At 45.0% G+C, this 14,238-nt stretch overlaps 1 protein-coding gene across 1 annotated transcript in view; it reads left to right on the top strand.

Moving 5' to 3' along the window:
- Nucleotides 1-1,009: 1,009 nt before the first annotated feature.
- Nucleotides 1,010-14,238, top strand: part of LOC144781982 (sodium/calcium exchanger 2-like) — a 1,191,301-nt gene continuing 1,178,072 nt past the window's right edge. Inside the window, exon 1 of the mRNA XM_078661082.1 lies at nt 1,010-1,070. The gene's annotated coding sequence lies outside the window, so the exon portion shown is untranslated. The remainder of the gene's footprint in view (nt 1,071-14,238) is intronic.

Below are 14,238 nucleotides of genomic sequence, written 5' to 3'. Positions count from 1 at the left end.
ATATATGCCAAATTCTGAGAAAACCAAAGGAAATTTTGGAAACATTGAATCTATTTTCCCATTAACTTGCTTTGAAGTCAACTAAGTTTTAAGTATTATTGCCTGAGACCTGCATCGGGAAGTTGGCAGGTATGAGTTTGCACCGCACCTACCCCACTCATGGGATGCTGGTTATATTCCTGCCTTGGAATGCAAAGGCGAGATTTCCTCAGAGATGGATCGTTTCACCTTCAGGTACTCACTGGTAGCTACTGAAAGCTCCTGACACAGAGCAAACCTGGGTCTTCAAACAACCCTTTCATTGGAGGGGTTGGATGGGCAACTGTTTCTCCGGCCCTTATTGACACCGAAGGATCGCCTTACACTGGGGTGGGGGCGGGGAGAGGGGGGAGGGTGATTGATTCTCTCGCACTTGTTGCAAGAGCTCATGGTGGGAGAAATGGGTCTCCTCCCACTGGGAAGCTTGAGGCTGACAGAACATACTCTCCTTACAGTACACGACTGGGTCTGGGTGCCCTGGTAGAGCAGTTGGAAAGCCTTAAGTCTTTCAGAGAAGGTAGCTGTAGTGTCTGCCGCCTCGCGTGAGTATCCTCCGCGTGGGCATCCTTTTACTCTCGGATAATGGATATCCAGATGCAGCCGAGCCCCTGCAGAACAAAAGCGCTTTTGTCCCTGGGCTGACACCGGGAGAAAACAGACACAGTAGACACAGAGTCTTCCTTGGAAGCGCTGGAAATCCTCTCAGTACGGGAGCGGGTCTGTGCGCCTCGCGCCAGCTGAGTCTCCTCACACCGAGAGCTGTCCTCGCGCTGGCAGTGCTGAAGCGCGAGCGCGCCTGGCCCGGCAGAAGGCGTGGCTATTCGCATCTCAGGATAGCCTCAGTCTCCTGCCTCTTCCCCGTCTCCTGTTCCCACGCGCGTGTGCACGAGCCCCTAGCCCTCGGTCCTGTGCCCGCGCGCGCCGCTCACTCCGCCTTGCGCTCTCCGCTCGGCGCGCGCTCCGAGCTGTCGGTGTGGCAGAGGAAAGCGGCGCGAGATCCGGACGAGGAGCAGCGCAGCCGGGAGCGGATGGTGCGTGAGTGGGTGGAGAGGAGGGCGGGGAGGGCACGCTGAGGTGGACCTCACGGGTGGCGAGGATTTGGATGCCTGGGGCGGAGGATGCACAGGGAAGCAAGCCTGAGGGGGTGGGCTGAGGTGTCCGCAAGTGCAGCCCTCGGATGGGGAGACAGCAGGGGAGCCCTGGAATTGGAGGTGGGAGGTACACTGGGGTGGAGAGGGGAAAACAGATGCTGAGCTGGGGTGAGATGAGAGAGGACATTAAGAGCGGGAGAGGGGAGCCTTGGGTGAACACTGAGGTGCAGTGAATCCCTATGATGGATTGGGGGAATTCTAGGATGGAAGGGTTAATCCCGGACCGGAGGAAAGACTGCTGTGATGTAAAAAGCGGGGATTCCAATGGTGGAAAGAGAACGGTATTGGGGTGAAACGGGAGGGGGGATGAAATGAGAGAATGAAGGAAAGAAACCCTCGGTGCCTGAAAGGGCTGGAGGCAGATTTAGAGCGGGTTGTGGGGTCTGATGAAGGGGTGGGTTGAGAGGAGCCTTGAAAGATCAGGGGGACCCCCAGGCGAAGAGAAGTGGAACACCTTTGGGTAGAGAGGGTGAAACCTGGGGTCGTGTGGGGTATCCTTGGAGGTCCCTGTGGTGTAACGAGAAGAGGTCCTTTGGGTCGAAAGGGACCATGGGGTCCAGCTGAAGTGGAAACACTGGACTGGAGCGATTGGATTCCTGAGGTGGAAAGATAATGGGATATATTGGCAGGAATGCACTCGGGTGGAGAAAGAAGGGGAATGGGCTTTGGGATAAAAGAAATGCGGTTGCCCCTGGCTAGAAGACAGAGGGACCATGGGGGAAGAGGGTGTTGGGTGGTGTTTTGAGGAATAGGGAATCCTATTGCAGATCGGAATCCGGCGTGCAGTGATAGGGTGGATCTCTGGGTAGAGAGATGGGGGACTTTGGGGTGAGAGAAGAGCGACTGTGTGTGTGTGTGGGGGGGGGGGGGGGTGATGGACGTAGACAGACGCCAAAGCTAGGGGAGAAAGAAAGCAGTCTCTAGGTAGAGAGGCGGGGGCCTCGGATGGAGTAAAGGGGATGCTTTTGAGGTGGCCAGCAGGGACACGGTCAGTACAGGAAACGGCGCGCCTGGAGTGGGTTGGGCAGTGGTCTCAGGGGGAGCGATGGCCATCCACCTATAGAATCCTTACCCAGGGTTACAGAGAGTGGACCACTTATAAGTACTGAGGCGTATGTGGGCTCGGCACGATATGTGGGGGTGTGTTCAAGAAGGGAGTCGCGGACTCACGCAGCTGTTGAATGTTTTATTCGGAGCAGGTATGCCCAGAGTCGGGGTTAAAGATGTCTGTGGCTCGCCTGAATGTAACAAGTGGGGATTCTTGAGTTGGGCTGGACACGTGAACTGTCCGTTCGCCACTGTTGTGTTTTGTCAGGTTTGGACCCCTAGTTACTTATTGTTAGGATGGGGGGAGAGGATTGCACTGATGAGCTGTGTTTTGTTCTAGCCGTGTCTGGCGTTTCTTAACCAGGGTCAAGTCAGGCCGACTTTTTATGAATAGTCTGCAATTAAAACGTGATATTCTCCATTTTCAGTGTGCCCCAATGCAAGGCAAAACAGCATAAGCATTGTTTTGTGCAGAGAAGCAGCAAGTAGCCCAAGATCACAAGGTGTCGCAGCAGGGTGAGCGAGTGCCGGGACAGGCTTGACTTTTGATCTCCTATTTATTAAGTCACTAAGTCCACCTCTGGACACCCACGACTCCACGTACAAATTGGTAACAAGCACCAGTATTGTTGTCGCAGCCACTTTTCTTTGTTTTTCGGACGAGGTCGTGACTCGTGAAGAAGTTTGGTCCCCGCGGTCCTATTCAAAGTGGTGTGCTCTGTGCTCAGCCACCGCTCACGTGGAGTAATCGCGAAAGCGAGCATGGCTAGCTCGAATTCACGGGGATCAGTCCTGTTAGCGATCGAAATCGGAACCCCCGGGCAGAGATGCGGTTGCAGAATAATAGTGAGCGCTGTAGGAGAAATTCAGCATACTTGTCTAAGTCGGGCTTTTTTTGTGAGTAATCAAGGGAAACTGCAGTGCTGTGGCATCTTTCCTACGGATGCAGACAGAACAATTTTACTGCGGCGCTAACAGAGAAATCCTGCTGCAGTCTTCAGGGCAATCCTACCAGAGTTTGTAGAGAAACTCTGTGGATGTCGACAGAGCTTAGAAAGAAACACTCTTGGAGTTTTCAGGGCTATCATGTGGCTGTTGGAGCTTACAGAGAAACCACTGGGTACTTGCAGAACAGTTTTATGATACAATGCAGAAAAGCAATGTGGGATCCGGCTGAGCAATGCTATGGGAGCTTGCATGACATCCTATAGACATCCTATGAAAGGTTTCAGAATCATGTTGAATATTGCAGAGAAACCCTTTTGGAGTTTGCAAAACTTCTTAAAAAATGTTCTAGAGAAACCCTAAGGGTGTTTGGGAAGCAAGTTTGTGGAAACTTGCAGAGAGACACTGACATTGTTTGCAGTACAATTCTATGGCAGCTTGCAGAGAAAATTTATAAACTTTTTTGAGCAGTATTATCGAAGTTTGCAGGAAAATGCTACAGGAGCATGCAGAGAAATCCTCTGAGAGTTTGGGGTAAATGGCATAAACGTTTTCAAAGCAATCCTTTGAAACCAATTGGAGCTTGCAGAGCTATGTGTGATTTGGCAGAGTAGATAGACATAATGAGAATTTCAGCAGCAATCCTAACAAACGTGTCGAGAAACACTTTGGGTCTTTGCAAAGTCAGTTTATCCAAGCTTGTAGAGCAACCAAATGTGCTTGCAGAGAAACATTATGGGAGATTACAGAATAATCCTATGGAAGCTTGCAGAGAAACCATATTGTATTTCTGATCAATCCTATGGGAGCTTGCCGCATAATCTAAGGGAGTTTGCAGAGCAATTCTAAAATAGATTGGGTAGAAACTGTAGAGGAGTTAGCAGAGCAGTCAAAAGAATTCTTGCAGATGAATACGACAGAAGCTTGTTAGGTAGTCCATTGGGATCTTGCAAAGAATCCATATGGAAGTTTGCAGAATGACCCCATGCAATCTTGCATGTGTAATCTTCCAGAGTAATGCTCTGCGTGGGCAGGGGGACTCTAGCAGTGAGCAGGGCTCTGAAGGTATGCCTCATTATTTGTAGCTTGTCTTGTAGCGTGGGTCACTCCCATGAAATAGCATTGAATACACTAGGTCATTACACAAAACAAGCTGGGATAGTATGGAGAAGGGAAATGGTGTTATTGGTAGATTTCTGGTCTCTCTCCCTTCACAAAAAGAATTGGAAATGCCAACTGGTCTAGCCTTTGCAATACTGCTTTTTCTATGTTTTCACACACGTGTAATAGACATTAAGAGACCTGCCTATTTGCAATCTGCATTTTCTCATATGTTTAGTATTGTTGCAATAATAATACTAAAGGACAGCACAAGGAAAAACCACTTTCTTTAAAAGAACCTTCACTCACTAATATAGTTGGTGACATGCTTCATCATTGGGTTCCCACCAGAGGGACCGAATGTCCCCCCAGTGTGCTATGATGCCTGAATTACAGCAGAGCGGGTTTTAGTTGGGGATGGTGTCAGTGTCAGGGTAGTGCAGATTAAAAGATACCTGGTTTTACCCCAAAACAAATTTTAATGGTGGAAAACCAGTGATAGTTTAAAACAAGACTTTAACGCCTTCACAGTGCAGCAGCTTTTTGGAAATCCCACAAGGCCGCGTTGGCAAAACTGTGAGTTTTGCCTTACACACAACCCCCATAGGTTAGGATATGTCTTAGCGTGCGTATACCGCCGTGGGGTCTCTGGTCCTGAAGAATGCTTAGCTGAATTTGCAACCATAAGCAGAAACATGTCGACCACTTTTCACATATTTTAGTAAACCGGACAATCTTGGTTAACCTAACCAGCCAGCTCACGTCCGTCTCACTTGTTTTAAACGATCACTGGTTTTCAATCATTAAAATTTGTTTTGGGATAAAACCAGTTATCTTTAAATCTGTACTACCCTGACACTGACACCATCCCCAACTAAAACCCTCTTCGCTGTAATTCAGACGTCGTAGTACACCGGGGGGGGGGACATTCGGTCCCCCTGGTGGGAACCCAATGATGAAGCATGTCACCAATTAGGTTGGTGAGTGAGGGTTATTTTAAAGAAAGAGGTTTTTCCTCGTACTGTCCTTTAGCTTCCCACTCTTTTTCTCTTTTGTTGTTTTGGAGTAGTTTTGTCAGGGGGACAAAGAGTGAATTATCCCTCACTCTCTAGTTGTTAACATACAATAATAATAAATAATACTCACATACTACAAGATTCAATTCACAAACCGACGTCCAGATATCTGTTCTCTCCTATGTTTTCTATTTTGAGATCTTCGCCATGAGTGGAGAGACCTTCTTACATGTAGGTCTACATTTTAGCAGTAAATGTAGGAGGAACATGCAGGAGTAGCTGGAAAATCATTAAATACACCTATATGGAAGGGGTTTAGAGCAGAGGTCTTCAAACGTTTGTCAGCTGAGCCCCCCCATCTAAACCTTTTTACACGTCGAGCCCCCCCCCACCACCACCACCTGACAAAAAAGTTCTGGAAGCTGGTACTCTGCATCATTGATGACAATTCCCTCCTGCAGAGCCCAGGTGGTAAGGGCAAATAATATGAAATAAAGAGCTCCACTTCCAGTTTTGAGTAGTACCTGGAAACTGGAGTGCTTGCAATTTTGTAATCTATTTTTTGCAGGTTTATACAGTGCGAACATGACCCAAAGGTATTGGAGCGCTTTACAGGAGCATCATTCACATTATACAAGCACACATTCATTTTTTGTAAGCACAGGGCGATAAAGTGATATTCCCAGAATCACAGGATGTTGAGCAGACACCAAGAATTGAACCTGGTTCCCCAGCTCCACAGTCATCAGCTCTGGCTATTGCGCCACATCCTTGCCCTAGACAAGATATCAGATTAAGCATTGGCAAAGCCAATAGGTCTCAGCAATCAGATAGCTACAGACGATGGCAATATAAGTGCATTTGTGTATGGCTCAGGGGCTGTTTTTATTAATATCCACAAATGTATTACCACTGATTGCTGAGACCTATTGGCTTTGCCAATGCTTGTTTTAGAGGCAGCAAACATGTCTGGAGTTGTTCTCATTAAAGGCAGGTCCCTTTTGGAGGGGGGAGGAATTGCCTTTTCAGCACAGAGATGTGAGGGCTCAAAGACACATGTGTCTGTGTCTTTGAGCCCTCACACATGCACATCTATGCATGTGTGTGAAGCCCACACATGCACAGATAGATTATCACAGTCCCTCAACAGAGCAAAGCCCTCTTGCCTACACATACGGATATTTACAATCCCTCGGAGGAGCCAAGGCAAACTATCACTCTGGCACAGACTGTCAGGCTATGTTACAAATTGGTTGGGCAGGGGGGTTATTGGCATATTAAGTTTTGTCACAAGAGGCAAATGGGAAGAGAGAGCCCAGACTGAGCGAGGGGGGGAGCAGGTTAGAAACAGAAAAGTGAAGGAGAGACACTAACAAAAAGCAAGAGGATGCAGCGTTGGCCCAGCGTGGGCTAGATGGACAGGAATTTGGAAGGAATTCAAGACTGAGGAAATAAACAGAAGGCTAAACGGTAGACATATTTTTGACGTTGATGTTAAGACGGATTTTAGAACCTCATGGGTGTGAGTGGCAGGCGCGCAACGCCCATTGGACTCAGCGCCCCCCCCCCCATTGTGTATGTCAGCCGGGCTGAGACAGCTTCCTGGGTGCACACACACAGCCTCACCTCAGTACTTCACAGGTCTTTAAAAGACCATTTCCTTGTTAATGAGGCTACGTTGTTTTTCACCCTGCCCTGCATCTCCACTCTGCCTATTGGTGGAAGAATTAACCTTCCACCCCCGCCACCCCCCCCCCCGAATTTTGTCTCTAGTTGCGCCTCTGGTGAGTGGTGTATCAGGGGAGAAGAGATGGGCTAGTTTGACCATGTTAGGATGTTGTTATGTTACGTCAGTTTAGAATGTACGTCTAAACCGAAGGATGTTCTATTTATGCACTCAACTTGCTTCTGAAACAAAGGCCTTTTTCACAAACAGCAAATCTTTCTGTAGTCGTTCTCTACCAGTGTAAACTTACGAGTTAGAACCCAGGTCTGCATGAGAACATCATAAATATTCATTGTGGATATCCAGAAAACAGGTATGGATTCTACTGTTTATTGGATTAGCAAGGCCAACCCTAAAGCAGAATCTGGGAGTAAATAGAACTGGATGAAGTAACAAAGCACTTAGGGGCACATGTACTACCATTTTTAGCAGTCGCAAATGGAGAACTTGGCCGTTTGCTACTCCTAAAATGGCTTCCAGCATGTACTAACCCTATTTTGCGAGTCAGTAACCTATTCCTGACTCGCACAATCGGGTTTGCGAGTTGGTATGAGGAAGGGGCGTGCCAAGGGCATCCCTTCCAAATATTGAGTCACAGGCAAGTATGAATGTTCTGCGACCGGAATGCGGTCGCAAAATATATATATTTTACTGACTCTGTGAAAGAGGTGATAACCCATTTGCAAACAAGGGGTCCCCAACGGACTCCTTCCCCTCTGTAAATGTGAGCACCAACGCTTTTTAAGCGCAGTCAGTGGTCCCATGGACAACTGCCTACTCTTTAAAAATGAAAAGGTAGCTTTGAATTTTTCTTTTTGAAATGCATTCCGTTTTCCTTTAAGAAAAACGGGCTGAATTTAAAATAAAATTGCTTTATTTAACAAGGATTGGCATAGCCAATAGGTCTCACCTTTGGGACTTTATAAGGGTAAACACCCTTTACAACGCAACTGTTACAACGAAGTACCTTTACGACGCAACCATTACAATGCAACTTTTACAACGACTTGTGCTGGGGGGCGCTCTAGGATAGGGAATAGTTTCCAACACCTTCCCTACTATCCACGGGGAATGGAGTTGGAATAGTAAATTAAACTATTCACTATCCAGCGCCCCCCAACGCAAGTCGTTGTAAAAGTTGCATTGTAAAACTTGCGTCGTAAAGGCATGCGTTGTAATAGCATGCGTTGTAATATCATACATCCCTTTATAAGTGTTTAGCCAGAGCATGCCTTTTCCACGTAGATGCCTTTACCACACATGCAATGTCTTCAAGCTATGTTGTAGAGCAGTGTGGCTGCTGTGCATCATGTTGAAAAGTTATAATAAAATGATACTGTGTCCACTTCTCATGCCACACATTAAACGCCTCCGCCCCTGAATGCATTCCCGCATACTCACCCCTCTCTGCTGGTAACTGGTGCTCATGCAAAGCGCTCTGATGCCTTTGGGTCAAATTTTTGCTGTATAAAACAAAAAAAACAATGTTGTGTTGTCACAAGTGCATTACAAACCGCTAAAGATGATGATGACAAAATAATGACAATACTACTGCTATCGATGACAATAATGTGATAGTAATAATATTGCAGTTACTAACAATAATATTAATAAAACCGATGACAAACTGTTGCAGTGACAATCACTCCCCCCTCCCCCCTTCCCCCCCACACACACGTGATCGTGAAACGTTTTCCTGGTAACATAAAAAAGACTTTTCTATTTTGGGGTTAACATCTCCCCTCGCTCATAAATATTTGCATGAACAGCAGCGCCGGCCTTGGCGCTTCCCATTGATCAGGGCACTGTGTTATTTACCCAGCCACTTATTTAGTTCTGAATCTGCCATTATTTGCCTAAGCACAGTTTACCAAGCCCCCTTGAACTCCTGCAAGAGGGCAGCAAAGATTTGTTTGTCCTTCACAGTTGGCGACTCGTTGCACCAAGCGTTTTTTGACAGCTTAGAATTCTTTAAATGGTACTGTAATGTTGTAATTGCATTTATATAGCGCTTACTAGTGAGGCGTTGAAGCGCTTGTCTTCACAACTTGAGTAGCCCATAAGGGGCTCCTGAAATATGCGCACAAACACATAGCAGCTGGAGCTGTAGCATCAGCCCGGCTGAGACACACGACAGCAGGGGGCTGCTGAAGCACTTTCAGCCTAATAGGCGTTGCGCGCCTGGAATCAACAATGAAAGGTGAAGTGGTAGGGTGGAGTGCGCGCCCCCCCTGAGGGGATGCTGCGCCCCCCCAGGGGGACGCGCCCCACAGTTTGAAGACCTATGGTTTAGAGGGACATGGAGGGGTTTAGGAAAGAGCATGCAAGGACAAAACAAACCCACACAAAACTAAGTCCATTGATATTCACAAACTGCACTTTTAAAGGTGCTGGAACGTGGCGGGTTTACGCCCAAAGATTGAGGATGGGACGGCCCTGAACTTTCTTGAACAAGGGAAAATAATTTGCCTTCAAGAGACTTGGTCCTCAACAGAGCTCCATCTTTTGGGTTACAAAACGTATTTTTCCCCAGCTGTGCGTAGCGCAATAGGCAGGCCTAAAGGAGGGTTAACAACGTATATTGCAAATACACTTAACCATCTAAAAGTGTCCATTATCCATACCGATCCTAACTGTCAAATTCTCTCTCTGTCCTTTGCAAACAAGGAGTCTATCCTTCTAGTAAATTCCTATAATAATCTAGAGGAAGACCAATTTTTGACCCTTGTTTGTAATATCCAGGAGAGACAAAGACATCTTTATCAATGGAAGGATCGACCTGGGGCAATTCATCTTTTATGGGGAGGGGATTTTAATCTCCATCCATGCCCTTTGGCGAATTCACAATGTTGCGGGATTGTGGATGAATTTGAGGCTCCACTAGCCCACTTTGTCCACACCAAGTTGGGGAATGCAATGAACAACTTGCTCTCCGACCTGGATCTTGTAATTGCTAACTGTCCAAGTCTGGATAAAAATTCTTTTTTTCCGACCTATGTGGGTAGAGGCCATCAAACGACAGTTGACTATATTTTCCTGTCTCCAGGATTGCTAGACATAGCCAAAGCCTTCCAGGTCATTCCTAACCCACTGAGCGATCATTCTGCGCTGAGGATGGACCTTCATTTAATCGAGTATAAGCCCCAAAACACCGAAATAGCAAATACCCTTGCCCAAAACAAGTTGGACCTAGGAAAAAAGAACGGCTACTCAATAAAATGGGAAAAAATTAACCCAAATGAAATTACAAAAAAACTGGTGGAGCGGGCGTATCCTAATATAATTAAATGTTTGGATCTCTCGGTAAATCACAAAGAAGTCTTAAATAATTTTAAACAAATTTTAGAGATAATTAAGGGACTGCTCACGGCTAAACCAATATCTAAACATCGCATCAAGAAAGGGTGGTTTAACCACAGTTGTACTAGAGCCCTTTCCAAATTAAAATCTGCCTTGCACAACAAACCTAGAGATGTGGGCCAGATCCAACTTCTTAGACGCCAATACATTGGGGAACGTAAGTTAAGATCACAAGAACTGAAAGAGAAACTCTGGGAAGATCTGCATATGAGTGCTCTCTCAAAAAATAGCGAGGCCTTTTGGCGAACGGTTAGATCTCCTTATCTTACAGAAAATAATATCCCCAGGATAGAGGTGGCTATAGACGAGGAAACTTGGGTGGCCCACTTCACAAATATTTTTAAAGATGATTCGAGTATAGGTGGGTCGATGAATACTCTTATAAAGGCACAATATTCAATCCCGCTGTCCTTTGATATACCTGACCTATTAGTGGCCCTGGAAATAAGTAAGTCTGGGAAAGCTCCAGGCCCAGATGGCGTCCCAGTGGACCTTTTTAAACACAACCTGGACCTATGGGCGTCCATTCTCACAAGAGTATGTACGGCTGCTGCAAATGAGGGAGTGTTAGACTCTTGGACTAGGTCAATTATGGTCCCCATTTTTAAAAAAGGGGACCGTCAGGATGTGAAATGCTATCATCCCATTTCATTGCTGGACTCGCTTGGCAAGGTCGTAGGGAGAGTAATCCTAGAGCGACTTCAGCAGTGGGGTGAGGAAAGAGGCATTATTTCCGACCTTCAGTTTGGTTTCCGAGAGGGGTTCGGAACGGTAGAGCAGGCCCTCAATTTTAGCCTGATAATGGGTAAATATATACAGGCTAAGACGAATATGGTCTATATGGTCTATGTGGACCTGTCCGCAGCTTTTGATTGCGTTTCGCACTCAAAGCTGTGGACGGTCTTAAGTCAAATGGGAGTGGATTCTCCCCTACTAGATTTTCTGAGGGAGCTCTACTCTGGAGCCTCGGCAAGAGTTCGCTTTGGTAGGAACGGCGAGCTGACGGCACCTTTTGGAGCAGAGCGTGGAGTCAGGCAAGGATGCGTCCTGGCCCCCTTTCTTTTCTCACTCTATACCAATGGTCTGGATGTGGGCATGTTGAGGGGGGCCTAGGACCTCCCACATGTAAAACAGCGCCTGATTCCCGCTCTGCTCTATGCGGATGATGCCGTCATCCTCGCGCGAACCCCGCGCGAACTCCAGAGCTCCCTGAACAGATACACAACTTTCATGGGCGGCTTAGACCTAAAAGTGAACGTCGAAAAAACGTTTGTCATGATCTCAGGGACTGGGAAAAAAGGTGTAAAAGAGATATATCTCGATAACCAAAAACTTGAGATCACCGCCCAGTACCCATACCTTGGGATCATGATAGACGATAGATTGACATGGAAACCAGCAGTAGAGACAAGATGTCACTTGTTTAAAAGATCGATAGGGGCCTTAATGAGTTTCTCTCAGAGGCTGGGGAGGAGGGCACCAGTAGAGTTACTGAAAATCTACAATGCTAAGTGCCAGGCCATTGCTCTGTATGGAGCGGGAGTGTGGGGACACACGGATACCAGAGCCCTTCAGGTAGCAGAAAACACCTTCTTAAGATTTCTTTTAGCTACCCCGAGAGGCACGTCAACCTATGCCTCTCATATGGAACTAGGAATTCCCTACCTGGAGGATCTACTCAAGATTCAACCACTGATGCTGTGGCGGCGCATTTGGACATCTGTGAAAAATGCGCTAACCCAGTCAATTGTGGCTGACACAATGTCTCTTGACCAGTCCTCAAAAGTAAAGTGGCTCTGCTATATTAGAAATTTTTTCAAAGACCTTGGCCTCGAGAATTACTACCTCCAGCCAGAGTCTATAGCTGACCTGTCGAAGAAAGCCCTAAAGCAACAAGCTCTTCGTCACCTAGAGACACTGAGATTAGCATCTGAGTCATCAAAACCCTCAGTTATCCATGCGAATCTGGTGCAGACATCTTACGGTATCCAACCGTTTTTTACCTTGCAGATTACAATATATGAAAGAATGTTGATGACAAGATTTAGATTGGATACCTTTTTCAGACTGGTTGCTTTCCCTTTGAACAATGGTTGGGATCTAAGTCTGCCCCTATGTCCCTGCGATGGGAAATCTATCCAGACTAACATACATGTGATCATGTTCTGTAAATTCTATCACCCACAAAGAAAAACTTGGCTACTCCCTACATTGAGGCGCTAGGGCCTTAGACGATGTCGGCCAGCATTCCTCCGATTGCAAATGTTAGACTCTGAAGATGTTTGTTATATAGTTCTTAATTTTTTAAAATGCATCATGAATCATAGGAAAAATCTGTAAAACAGCATCGTGTAATCTAACATTGATGAAAATTAATTTTCTCTTTTTATTTTTCTCTTTTCTCTTTTTATTGTAAATTGTTCTTGTATGAATTTCTTTGGAAATTATCACATAATTTGCATTTCTGTGTAAATATGTAAATCATATCCTTTTATGGTTTTCCTTGTGAAATACCGAATAAAGAAATTTATATAAACTTTTAAAGGTACTTCAGCCCCAAAAGTCTCAAAACAGTTATATGTGTACTCCAGACCACCCTTGAAGTGTATCAAGCACCACACATGGCCATTGAGAGGTACTCAAAACACTGCCATAGAAAATAACAGAGGCAGAGACATAAAATAACACGCCATAGGAAATAATATAAAAAAAATAACAATTATTTCGACTTTGAAATGAAATATATGCCTTTTATTTAATTTTAAAATGTATGTTAATAAAAGTACACATATTATTAGAAATATAATTCAGTTATTTTTATATTCAAATTTTAATTGTCAACACATTTGTTAAATCGTTCAAAGTATCTAAATATAATTCCATACATAATGTTTAATACATTTTAATATATAATAAAAAGGTAATATAGGTGGGGTTCCAAAAAAATGTATTTTTAGGGACATTACTTTTCAGTTAAATAAATATAGTTTAATAATTATTTAGTACACCTTTAAGTCAATGTACTGTAACTTTAAAAAAATGTATTCTAGGTTTAAAAGAAATATCTAAAATTATCTATCTATCTATCTATCTATCTATCTATCTATCTATCTATCTATCTATCTATCTATCTATCTATCTATCTATCTATCTACATATCTATCTTCATACTCGAAACAATGTAAATAACAGACACTCTCAGGGCTCTTGATCGGATCGTTTTAATGTGTCAACACCAAACAGACGCATTTCGGCTTAACACCTGTATCAATGTGATAACACAGATAATAGAAATCCTTCTCCTTAAACAAAACAAATCCGATGCTCATTGGTTGTAAAAAAAAACAACCCATAGAAAACACATTTTGCAAACATAAATAAGGGGTTACTCAAAAAAGGACAAGAGAAACAAGCAAACACAGGCCATCTTAGAATACCATTCTCCGATATTTTTCAATGTACATGCAAATCCTTTTGTAAAAGAAACAAAATCATTACCTTTATATACATATATTATATATACTGATAAAAAGTGATCCGATTCAATTCATTCATACTCAGTGCTTAATTGGAGCTGGTGGTTTCCGGTCCTTGACACTTAATTGTCAACACCGGTGTTTATTGCGTGAACTCAACACAAAGGTATTGGAGCTCTTTTCAATAGCACCAGTAAGGGACGCATTCATTTTCTGTGGGCACAGGGAGATTAATTGATTTACCCAGAATCACAGGATGTTCAGCCTACGCCAAGACTCAAACTGGTTCCCCAGATCCAAAGTGAGGAGCACTGGGAGCTACGCTACACCCTCTCCCCACTTGAAGGCTTTCATGGTTAGTAGTTAGTGTTTTTTGT

The sequence above is a fragment of the Lissotriton helveticus genome, chromosome 9 (assembly GCF_964261635.1).
Source record: "Lissotriton helveticus chromosome 9, aLisHel1.1, whole genome shotgun sequence".
Taxonomy (NCBI): domain Eukaryota; kingdom Metazoa; phylum Chordata; class Amphibia; order Caudata; family Salamandridae; genus Lissotriton; species Lissotriton helveticus.
Note: the sequence above shows the minus strand (reverse complement) of the source record. Positions and strands in the feature narration are given on the sequence as shown.